Raw genomic sequence first — 13,210 nt, 5'->3', positions numbered from 1 at the left:
ACTGTCAAATATATTTTTCCACGTAGCATGTAACATATGTACAGTTTACAAAAACAAGAAAAGATTACTGCAGTTTCCATAATAGGCACAGAAGGGGTAGGAGTTCCCTGCTGCCTCAGAGGCACAGTTTCTTCATATTCTCATGTCCACCTTGGGCAAGTAGCGCTGACATTGCACTGTAGGTGAAGTCACCGTAGAGCAGATTGTTTATGTCCCACTGAGAGTATTGCAAATCACTGATTGCCCTGGAGATCAGAGAGCAAAATATAGCTGTCATATGCACTGTAGCTGAGGAAAGTTTTATCCCAGCAGGAGAGAAATTGTATGGCTGGATACAAAGCTAAGTCATAAATAAAGGATGATCCCATATCTTAACAAATGCATAAGGAAGCTTGATATAAAAGCATCGTACACGCTCTGCAACTCATGACATAAGAATCACGGACCAGATTCAGAAGAGGTGCCTAAAATTTAAGCTTTGAAGCCCTAGGAATAAAGCAGGCCTCTGAGTGAGAAAAGCAGGCTCCCTCTACAGTAGCATGGTAAGGATAAGGATGTGTCTGCTAAGCTGAGGTGCCAGGCAGCATCATACTAAGAAACCCTGCACCCTGTCCCTGTATGCTAATAATTAAACCAATAATGAATCCAGGAGAGTGTGTACAGGACCACATTAGGACTGCTGTATTACTTTCAGTTCAGGAGGCAGAATGTGTGAAATGGGTGTCAGCTCTTCTCTATATGGTCTTGCCTGGCACCGTACGTGGGTGGTATAGGTATATCCTTAGATTGCCTTGATATGGGATCTAGAAAAACAGCCAGTAAACAGAACAGGAAGACATCTGGAGTCAGCCCACATGGCAAGCGGTTGCCTAGAACTACATAACTGGAAACAGAGGACTGTCATAGGGACAAGTCCCTAAATCATACTGCTCAGGCACATCACTCAGGGCTTCCAACAGGCCCCTCTATTCCCTGGGGATCCACAGCCCTGAACCCATGGGCTGCAGCTCTGCCCAGACTCTCTACAGCAGTGGTGTCAGAATCACAGACTCATAGAAAATAATGGTTGAAATGGACCTTAGGAGGTCATCTAGTCCAACCCCCTGCTCAAAGCAGGACCATCCCCAATTAAATCATCCCAGCCAAGGCTTTGTCTAGCCAGGTCTTAAAATCCTCCAAGGATGGAGATTCCACAACCTCTCTGGGTAACCTGTTCCAGTGCTTTACTGCCCTCCTAGTGAGGAACTTTTTCCTAATATCCAATCTAAATGAGTGGGCCGGGACCAGACCATGGGCTGAATGAATGGCTTGTGGCTGGCCCTGCTGGCCAGATGGGGCCCACAAACCCTTCCTCACTCCCCCAAATACTGGATCCAGCACCTGTAGTGCTTGCTGTAGCCAGTCCAGGACTGCACTGCATGTGATACCCACCCTGGATTGGCTGGAGCGAGCTCCATGCGCAGCCTGCAACCTGGACTGGTCTGAGCGGGCATTACATGCAGTGCAGTCCCCAGCTGGCCCAAACAGGTGCCATGGGTGCTGGATTTGGCATGCCAGGGGTTTGGGGTTTGGAGGGGCTCCCAGCCTGGCCCCATATGGGGCCAGCACTGAGGGCTGGATGATTTGACTTTGTGAGCTGTATCCTGCCCATGGACTGTATTTTTATACTGCTTGCTCTACACTATTGTGGGCAGCTATGCAACATGCTTTCTCCCTCCAGCCCTATCCTGCACCAGGGCTTGCAAGCAGGTCCTGGGATGGAAGCCCTACATCTTTTTTCATAGTGCTTGTCCCTAAAGAACCCTCCCCAGAGATGAAACAAAGATTGAGGCTCTTTCAAGGCATCACTATTCTGTGTTCTCACTGGCAGTATCATCACAGTTTCATTTGGACACTCTTAATCTGAGGAAAAGGCCAATAATAAATAATATTAATTTAAAAAACCCACCTCTCCAGTCTGGTAACAATACTTCCTCCCTACACACCAAATTACACATTAACTAGACAAAGTTCTAGGTAAAACTCCATATGGATGCTAAACACTCCTAGGAGGGCATTATATGGAATTGGCAACTTAGAGACCCATGTAGAAGCCAAGACCTTTTTCATGCCAAACTGGTTAGTAATCCCTGGTAATGCCCCCTCAAGAGTGGTCAATAAGTGATTTAAAATTTTTGTTCCCATTACAGTGTCAACAAATCACTGAAATTCTTAAAGTCTCATTTTAATTGTTTTTTATTTAATATCCTTCACACATTTTATATATATAAATTTCCAAGGTGTTTAAGTCTACTGAGAGGCTAGTCATTGTGGCTCTATGATTTTTATCTGGCTGTTTCAAATGCTGGGGAAAGGCCTTCTGTAGTAAGAGAGTTGTCATTCCACAAAGTGACCCAATTATAACATTTAAAATCAGACATCTGTTGGGTAGTAGGCAGGAGCAGAGAAAGGGGTTATGCCTGTCAAGCTTTATAAATAAGTAAAAAAAAAATTTAATTGTAGCACCGTTAACATAGTTCTATTATTTGAATACAAAATATTTTGCAATTTTTCTTTCAATCAAATATAGAATCCCTAATCTCAAAGATTGAAAACCCATCAGTCAGCCTTCCTCAGAATAGGTAGCATAACTAGGGGTGGGCAATTTAAGGCACCAGCTCTGGACACCAATTTACAGGAAGCACAAAAATGACAACTGGGCTGACTGCCACTGCTAACACCACCTTTTCCTCCCAGGGCACAACAACAGCTCCCTGTTATTTTGAGCAAAGGCATAATGATATTGAGAGAGATGGAAGTCTGCTTTGTTTTGAGTCTTCAGGTGGAGCAGTGAAACTTTTGATGAGAATTTGAGAGCTGTATTCTCTCACATGCATATAAGTGGATGACTTTGCTATCCCTGAATTTTCTCTTTCTCTCTTTGGTTTAAATCATCCTTAATTCAGTTGCGATCTTTAAGCTTTTCTCTGTAGCCTTGAAGGCTGGAACTTGCTCCTTTTTTAATTCAACAACAGTGTAGGCTCTAGGATGGCCACTGACACATCCCTAGAATACAGGACATCCCCTTGGATGGGTGGTGGGAAGGAGGAAACCACTGAGTCACTGGCCAATCAACCGTGCAGGGCAGGGCTGCCATCCCTTCAGTCAATCTGCAGAGAGGGGTGGGGCCATAAAAAGGCCACCTCCCTCCCTCCACCCCTGACTGGGAACCCAGCTTCTCCTGGTTGTGCACTGTCCTACCAGTAGGCACAGCCAATAGAATTATGAGGACAAATTATTAACATGTTTTTCCACAATGAACTGAAAAACAGGACTTTTTGCAGTTCATTCCTCATTTAGAAATGGACAGGGAACAAAGTGTTTGAAAACTGGACAGTTCAGTATAAACACAGCCAATGGCCACCCTAGTAGGTTCCCCCATTCAGGCAACTACTTGTTAAACAATGAGGTGTAAAAAAAGGGCTTTCTGATTCAAACCAATAGGTTTTTAATTGGAGCAGATCACAAGTTTATAAGTTGCTGATGCTGAGAGGTTCTTAAGAAAACTTTGTAGTGAATTCTTGTAACAATTGACAATATTTTGTTATAGGAATTTATGGTGGCCAGCTGCAGGATTATGACCCAAGGGACAGATTTAAATAAAACTGGACTCAGGGTACTTGTGGTGGCCTTTTAGTGAAATTCCCTATGTGACTTGATTAACTGGAAACTAGCCTTGAATTTCTAGGCACAGGATGCACATTTTTTTATCCCCGTTTGGGTTATAGTAGGCAATTCTTGTTTTTATTCACTAAACTTCTCACTTAGCCCTTGCATAGGCACCAACTTACACCAGTTTATTTAAGCAAATGTGAACTCCTTTATAGATGTTAATTTCTATTTGGCAGTGACTTATTTTTGATCTAGCTCAAACCTACTCCTAATCAAGCAGCATCAGTTTCACTGTCAGGGATGAAAGAAGGCTTTAGCTTGGGAAATGGAGGGGAAAGGTGAATTTCATACAATCTAGTTGTATCATATTTAAGGTTATTAATAGAAACGTATCATATTTAGGTTATTAATATAAATACAATAGGTTGTCTTACAATTGTGTTGGTTGGCAATGCTACCATAATAAATATAACAACGTAAGTATTTTAGCACAACTCCTGTGGTGTTTGGAGTTCTCAAAGCCTCAGCTCTGGGAGCCATCTAAATGGAAGAACCTAAACTGTCTTTAAATTAAAAAAGGACCAAGTTTCCACCATTGACGCTTGAAAAAAGCTTGAAAACATACACCTCGAGATTCCAACTGAATTAAGCCTGAATTAATCCAAAAAAGAAGGCCAAAGCTAAGGGCTGGTGAAGTCAATGGCGTTGCCACCACTTATTGCATGTGACAGAATATGGCCTTCCAATTCTAATTGTGACTCAAAGACCTCACTCAACAGTAAGGCCTTTCAATTTTTTCTTTTTTTTTTCCTTTTCCTAATTAGAACATTATTCCTGAACTTCACATACATGCAAGTATCCCACAGGCATAAGTAAGTGCTATTCAGTGTGCGTAAAGGCTGAAGAATTGGATACAAATGAGATGCTCAGTTTCTCTTAAACCAATCCCTTTTAAATGAGACAGATGGTGTTTTTGGACGGTAAAAAAATTAGACACTCTTCTACCCAATAGGAAATGTGTTTGGAGAACTAGCTTTAATTGATTAATGTTGTTAAAAATTGTAACTGCTCCAGTCCCTCCCTCTGCCCACCCCTTTCCCCAGAGACAGGGCATACCTGTCAAATTTTTAAATTCATTAAGTTGCTTGTAAGCCTCTAAAAGTTTTTGAGACTACTCCAAGCTTGCTATACATTTTTGTATTGCCAACAGGGAATTGCATAATCCTGAGAACTTTCCATATGCTCAACACACAGCTAAAGGCAACATTACAACCTGAAACTTTCCTCTATCTAGCCAAATGATTCAATTTCATTCCTGTAAAAATTAACTTAATAAAATTAAAGCTTGCGTAAATCATAGAATAAAAAAAAGCACTAAATCCTACAATTGTGCAGTCTGTCCCCACATGCACAGTCCTCTTGATTTAAAGCTTGCCGGATCAGTCCTTGAAAGAATATTAAAAACCTAATTTGCTTTTTGTTGCTTAATATATTTTAAAATTACTGTTGTTTTTAAATGTGCTGTGGTACAACATATCATTTTGAGATGCCGTGTTTGCTGCTTAGAATTAAAGTTCTGATTCTTTTTCCCATGTTACATGTGAAGGGGAAAGTGATCTCTATAAAGATGCAGTTTTATCTTTGTGGCCTGTTCCTCACAAAATGTCCCCTCTAGAGGGACTCTGAGAGATACGGGGGTCTGCAGAACGGGGAGGACAGGTAGCTGGAGCAGGATACACTCCTCTGGATTCTTTTCTCCAAGCCTACAGGCACAGGTGGATCTTGGGGGGGGGAAGTCAAAGGGGAGGTGCACCACGCTTTCACTTGACCTTTTTATTTTAAAGGAGGGGTGGGAATTTTTGAGTAGGAGAAAATAAAATATTTTACCTTTGTTTTGGCACTGCTGTTAGCACCAAAGGAGTACTGTGCACAAGTTCCAGGATCAAGAATTCAAGAAAGATGTTGGAGAAATTAGAGGGAGTCTGGTGACTGACTGAAGGACTGTAAATCATGCTTTTCTGTTAGAGCCTTCCAGAGCTCAATCTCCTTAGCTCATTGGAAAGAAAGGTTAAAGGACACAAGCATTTGACGATGACAGGTTTATTGATCTACTAGACCTAAATACAACAAAATTCAGTGGCTAGACTAATTTTGCTTGGCATTTTGATTCTGAATACTAATGCAGAGGGGAATTGGAACAATTTATTAAAGGCAGTGTAATGTAACTTCCAACTCCATAACTGCTCATTTTTAAATTAAGAGTGGAGATCTAATTAATACCCTGAAGTCCTATGGACTGTTTCATTCAGGAGCTCAGACTAAATTATTATGAGGTTCCCTTCCTCCCTTTTAATCTCTTAAAAATCCTCAGTGACGGACATCACATGATAAATTTGCCTTAAATGGTCCTGTTTCCCAACTACAGTGTGAAACCCCTGCTTTAGGGGATAGTAAGATTAGCTGTGGTACAGGTTGCAACCCACTAGCTTAAATGACAAAGCAGAAGCAAAGGTCATCCATGTGGATGCCACTTCTCTCTTGTGAATCACAAAACAATATTGCATTCTTATAAGGGTTAGTACAGCAGCTGAGCTCCTCTGTGATAGCATTGCCTAAAGGCACAAAAGCTCAAGCATGGATTCACCAAGTTCAAGTCATGCCTGACCAACCTCATTTCCTTCTATGATAAAGTGATAGGCTCTGTGGATGGGGGAAGAGAGCAGTGGATGTAATATACCTTGACTTTAACAAGGATTTTGACACTCCCACAACATTGTTATCGACAAGCTAAGGAAATAAGGTGTCTCTACACATGCTCTGGGGGTGTGGGGGAGCACTTTAATTAGAATGGCTCTCAGGAGCCACTCTAATTAAAGTGCCTGAAGCATCTCTTAAATTTCAATGTCCTGCGCTTCAAAATGGTGGCAGGGGCACTTGAACTAAAGCTTGTTCAACAAGGTAGGGCAGACAAATGATTGACATACATTTCCACCAATGAACTGAAAAACAGCCCATTTTGCAGTCCAGTTCCCATTCAAAAATGGGTAGGGGACAAAGGTTTTAAAAACCAGGACAGTCCAGCATTGGCAATGAGTATGGCGGTGCACCCCCTATGAAAAGTACCACCAGTGCTGCTGGTGGCATCTGTGGGTAGTCACTGACTGCTGGTCAGTGCTGGCCACCCTGCCTCCCTCCCTCCCTCCCCACCACCAACACCACTGTGGCTGCCTGTGAGAGCTCCCTGGTCGCCACCACAATGCCCCCACCGCCAACACTGCCGCTGCCACCTGTGGGTGGCCACTGTGCCCCCCCCCAGCCTCCAGGGGCATGCGGTGTTCATGCAATCTAGCGTAAAACAGGACCAATGGCCACCCTAGCACTGGCACGGCTGTACTGGAGCAGCTGCACATCCCTTTTGGACTGAACCCTGCTGCTTCTTCTTTCCCTTCTGTGCACAAAGGCACATCCCTTCCCCTCTCCTTCCATTCCCTCCTCCTCTAGTCACTGCATCTTTCCCTGCTGCCAGGGGCTGGGCTCACATAAGGCAGGCACAGTGTCAACATCTTCCCACACGTGCTCCTGGGGGAACCAAGCAGTGTGGGGGAACCCACTCCCTCCCCATTGTTCTCAACTGAGCCTAGCCCCTGCACAACCCAGCTTCAGTGGTCAGGAGCATCTCTGAAGCTTCCCCTGCTCTTCAGCCAGTGGGGAGTGACTGGAGGAGGAGGGGATGGAGTTGAGGAGTGGGGAAGCAAATGTGCCTTTGAGCATGGAAGGAAAAGGGGAGATGTTTTGTTTACCTGCTTTGGGAACTTTAAAAAGTTCCCCAGTCTCCTGCAGCATGATTTTCCTACACAGGTGGGTTGGAAGGAGGAGGCTGGGAGCAGGGCTGCAGCATAGGAGACTACTCCTACATCCCCCTTTGCCAAATCCCGGATCCACCCCTGGTTAGACCACTATACTTAGCCAGTCATCCTCAATGGTTCAATGTCTAGTTGGGAGGAGCTCCACATAACAAAAATTATTAGGGGCCCGATAGGCAAGCCTTATGAGGAAAGGGTGAAAGAACTAGGGTTATTTAGCCTGGAGAAGAGAAGATGGGGGATTTGATAATAGTTCAAATACCTGGGTAGTGATTCTAGAGAGAGGACAGAGATGGACTTTTGTCTGTGGCTGTAAGGAAAAAGACTAGGAGCAACAGCTTCAAGTACAGCATGAACAAATTAGTCTGGAAATTAGGAGGAACTTTCTGACTATGAGGGTGGTCAAGCATTGAAACAGGCTGCCTAGAGAAGCTGTAGAATCCCCATCCTTGGAAACTTTCTAAACAAGCAGTGTAGATAGACAATTAACTGGGACAGTTTAGTCTGGGATGCTCCTGCCTTGACCAGGGTCTGGCCTAGATGGCTTTATGAGGTCCCTTCCAGCCCTACTTTCCTATAATCCTAGATCTTATTTTCTGCTGCTGTGGTACAGGGTTCCTCCCCACCTCCAAAGCAGGCTTGCACACAATAAATACAATATGAACCACATCTGGGGGATTTAGATCCAAAAATACCCCTGAATTCCAGGATTTAAACATCATTTTGAAAAGGGAGAATTGATTTGTCAAGTTAATTGATTTTTTTTTTTCTTTTTAATTAATTTTTTTCTCTGAAAGTAGCAGGGTGAGAGAACTTGCCATAGACAGCCTGTATGCATCAGTGTGGTAATATCCAGAACCAAACCCTTTTCCAAGAGCCTTCTTTATTTTGTTTTTTTTAACCTGAAGACTATATGAACTTCTCTGCTGCTGTAAATCGGCATGGCTCAATTAACTTCACTGTGCCTACTGAGGAGCTAACCCAACATTCATGAACTATCAGCTTAATTTCTTCCTGAGCTAGCTATTTTTTCTAGAATTTCCCTGAAAGACTCCTGCCCCTTCACCTCCTTTTCCTCTTAAAGATACAGGTAGTCCTTGACTTACAATGTTTCGAGTTACAGCGTTTCACACTTACAGCATTTATAAACTGACACCAGGTTTCAATTTTCTGATGTCAGTTTCAACTTTACAATGTTTGATCTGATGTGACGCCATGACAGGGAACAAGTCACTGCATCACCCATCTCCCTGGAGAACATCTGTCCAAACTTCCTTGGATACTTTCTTTAAGAAAGCAGACAAGACTCCAGAAAAACCTGCAGCCAAGATTTCTGAGAAGACTCCAGCCAAGAGCCCTTCAAAAAGTCCAGCAAAGTCACCTCAAAGAAGTCCTTCCAAATCAATATGATTGCTATTTACAATATAAATACATTAATGTAGCTATATTACTCATCTATAATTGAGTACAAAATTATGAGTTATTTTTGGTGAAAACAGGGTATTGGGCCTTGGTTCAGGAACCAATTCCACATTTATAACATTGTTTCCTATGGGAAAATCGGTTCCAAGTTACATCATTTTGACTTAAGACGCTGTTTTCAGGAACCAATTGTGTCGTAAATCTGAGGACTGCGTGTCCTGCATATTTTATGCTCCTTGTTGCTCTCTTGGGCTTAATAAGTCTCACCTTTTCTAGCTGCCTACAAGAGTTGGTAGAATAGTTTGGCATGTGATACCAGAGCTCTGAACCAAGATTTTATTTTTTATAAAATCCTTTTAAAGAACAAAGAGTAGGAAAAGAAGTGAATTTGGGATAGAGTAGAGAAAGATCTGCTAAGAAACTGTTTAGTGTGTAATAGTTTAACTGAAAGTAGCATTAATCCATCACAGTTAATAATAGGACTGCACTGGTATAGAAGAACAGCATGCTTTCTACTCTATCCTGCATTGCCACCAGAAGAGGGACACTACTATCACATGTGAAGTCTAATGAAGGACCTATAACAAATCCCCCTTTCATTCAATGCAGCAAATTTCCTGCATGCTTGAATTCTGAGACAGGCTCCTCCATCACTTCACACTTCCCCTCACAGCAGCAAGTGTCAGAATAAATCTCTTCTCTCTCATGAAAAAGCCTTTGGCATAAAAATTCCATAGAGCAATTGCATAAGCACCCATGTAAACCCCTATTTTAATAATCAACCCCACTGTACCCAAAAGCCTGGTTACCCAGAGTTCTTGAGCTGTAAAAAGCTCATGGCTACTATCTGTGCTGTGCAGGCAGCAGAAAATCACAGACTGAGTTAAATTGAAATCAAAAGTTTGCATTACTGTGCTGCTGTTCCTAGAAGTATTGCTTTTGAAATCTGTATGTTTGGAAATAATAAAACCTAATGCTATAGGAGCAAGCAAGGTGACACTCATTGACCAAATGACAGCTGAACATGTATGCTTCCACACAGTCTGGTGTTTGTATAGTTAATTAAACATTATGAAATGATATTGCCTCCTTTTTTTCTTGTTTGTCCTACCCAGTGACTTCTATGTGAAAGACAATTTCAAGTTTAGTGTAATCTGTACTCCCAAAATTTTAATGCCCAGGTCTTCGGCTAGTATAAGTGAACAACACAGCAATCAGTGAGGTCAGTGCAGCTAGGCAAGTGCAGTCCAGCTGAGGTCTGATTCATTAATTATCTAAATTGGAGACACACACTCACACTCACTACTTTCCTCTCCTTTCTTCTTTCCCTTTTCTTTTTTCCATGAATGATGTCACAGAAGGAAGTGTTTACTGGTAGCTTTATCCACCACCAGGTATGAGGTGTAGAAAGACATTTGCAAGCCTCATGGATCCATTGTGAGCCCTGAAGTGGTACTGGAAATAACTGATAATTCCACCATGTTGGAAAATGTTGCTCTAATGTTATCAGAATGCAGATTTTGAAGAAAAGCACCTTCCATATTAATATGGACAACAACAGCTAATGAAGAAGATGAGTGATACTGTTACAGAGAATTGAGAGGAGAAGCAGGGATAGATGTTTTCACAAGCAGCTGTGAATGCAGTTGTTTTTGCCACTGCCTTTAAAAATCAAGTTCCTTTTAAGTTTATTCAGGCTGGGCACCCAAAATTGTTATTTGCTTTTGAAAACAGGTCCCAGGCTTAACATACATGATTCTACTAATTTATAATGTCGAGAATAGCCCTATAAAGGAATTTGTAACAAGAAATGTTTAGCTAGTAAGCATGCTGCAGCAATCCAGGCTGCACTCCACTGCTATGAAAAACATTTTTCTGGGAGCTCATGTTATTGCTCAAGAGGTGTGAGGGAACTTGTGACTTTTTACAGCAGCTTCTGTCAGAACTGATTACTTGTGACTAGTGCATGTTAGCACATACCTACCACATACAGCGAGTGGGCAAAATTCTCTTCTCACTGTGCTGTTAAAATGGGAATAGCCCTGTTAGCATCAATGAGGTTATGCTTGATTTGAACTGGAATAACCTAGAAAACAATATGGCCTCATCTACCTAGAACAGTGTTGCATCTCTTTCTAGAATAAAGGATTTACGTGAAGGCCTCTCCTGGACCTTTTCACAAATTGCAGGGGGTGCTGTGAAGGAAGCTATCATCCAAAAGGCAAGTGAAGTTCACGATCCGGAGAGCAGATACAGCACAAGCACCAAAACTATATGTCCTCCCATTTTCCTTGCTTATGTAATTTGGTCTTGATCTGGAAGTAGCAAATTTAGTGTTGAACTGAACTGCAGTTTATTTCTAATGTCTAGTCAATCTAGTGGTAAAATTGCAAAAAGGGTCATTAACCCCATCTGTGGTTATGGTAACTGTGGCATTTTATGATGCAGAAAGCAGACAGGTGAAGAGTTAATAGCATATTTCTCACTGTGCTTGGAATCAGTGCTCAATTTTCCATACCAATTGTAGGTGTCTATGCTCTTAGCTTTTGCCTACTCTAAAGTATATTTGCCCAGTTGCAGAAGAAATGACTATATATTTTAAGTTAATTGTGATCAAAAGGCATTGCTTTTTGTTTGCTGGGTAAACGTGAAAGGAAATGAGAGATTCATTTAGTTGATATCATCATTCTCTTTAGAGACTGAGAGGAATAATTCATGTTCACAAGGGAACCTAGGTATTCCATTTTTCCAGCACAGCAAACAGTTAGAGAGACATATGGTAGCAAGAATATATTAATAAACATACAGGTGCCTAACCAACTATTAACAAAATAGAATGCCTCCAGGAAATATAAAATGTTTGCAATAGTAGAGACAGATGATGCCTACACCTGTCATTGCTTTCCACAACTCTGTTTCCTTCCCCTCTAATCCAGGGGTATCAAACTTGATTTTATATCAAGGGGCTTCCTTTGAGTCAGATGACCTACAGATGGTATAGTTAATCCCCACAACTGCCACTGCTTCAGCACAGCTCCGGAATGCCGGGAGTTAACACTACTGCCTCTCAGAGCCCTCTTGTTCCCTGCCATTGACTTCTTTAACTCACCAGGTGTGATGAAAAATTGTGGGTTTTGGCAGTGGATAAGATATGGGGGGAAGTGAGCATTGTTACATCCCAGGGTTTTGGAGCTATGCTGAAACAACAGGTCTGGCAAATGATGGGTTAACACTGCTATCCCAGATGTTCTAGTATCCACAGTGATGGAGCAGATTGGGCCTGTTGAGATGGGTGCTCCAGTCTGCAAGAAGCCCATCAGGTCAAATAAATTACCCCTGCAGCCCTAATTTAGTCTGTAGGCTGTATGTTTGGCACCCATGCTTTAAATCATCGGGTAGGTTATTATGGCATAGTGTGATGTTTCTAGTGGATGCTGTGAGTACGACACTGCTCCCTTGGTCAGGGTCCCCCAACTCTCCTGCCACGACTTGTTGTGTTCAGTGGTGTTCTTCCGAATCGACCCAACGATGGGGTATTCACAGCAGTGCCACAGTGTTCCTTAGGGCTTCACCTCCTCTACACCCCGTCCACTTGCCAACCTCTCAGGTGTCCCACTCGTGGTTCCACCATTCCCTGCAAGACCCTTACTAAGGGATCTGGCTTCAGCTTCAGCACCGGCCAGTCGCCTGGATGTTAAGGCATCTGGAGCCTTAGACCTTGATCCCAAAGGGCTGAGCTCCCGTTGTCTGGTGTCCTTCTCCCTCCAAGGGAGAGGGATGCTCTTATAAGCTTTGAATTTTAAGGTGGCTGGGGATCAACCATCCCCAGCCGGAAGCAGGACACTGCTCCCCCTACCTTTGATGCAGGGGCAGCGCTGTTATTGCCAGTCTCCAGAGCCACCGCCTGCCCGGCATACTCCCTGCTAGCTCTCTCCCTTCCTCCCCCCGCCAGTTTCTGGTGGGGTTTTTAAATTTCCCATGGCGGCAGCATTAGCTGCCGCAATTAGCCGGCCGTCACTCCACCCTGGAAGCACATGTTTGAAGAGCCAGCGTAATGCCGGCTCGCGCAGCTTTGGCTGCAGCTCCGGCTCTGCTCCTGGCAGTAAGTTTACTGGGGCACAAGGGGCCTGCTTGTTCCCCCCAGGAATGCCCAGGGCTTCCCCCAGCACCCTTAGTGCCTGTGGGGGCTTCTCGCTGCCACACAGATTAACAGTCAACAACCTTTTTAGGTTGCAGGCTGGAATGACCTAGCTCAGGTCAAGATGCTAGACCTG

The sequence above is a fragment of the Alligator mississippiensis genome, chromosome 5, assembly GCF_030867095.1.
Source record: "Alligator mississippiensis isolate rAllMis1 chromosome 5, rAllMis1, whole genome shotgun sequence".
Classification (NCBI taxonomy): domain Eukaryota; kingdom Metazoa; phylum Chordata; order Crocodylia; family Alligatoridae; genus Alligator; species Alligator mississippiensis.
The sequence above is the reverse complement of the archived record's forward strand: the minus strand, read 5'-3'. Positions refer to the sequence as shown.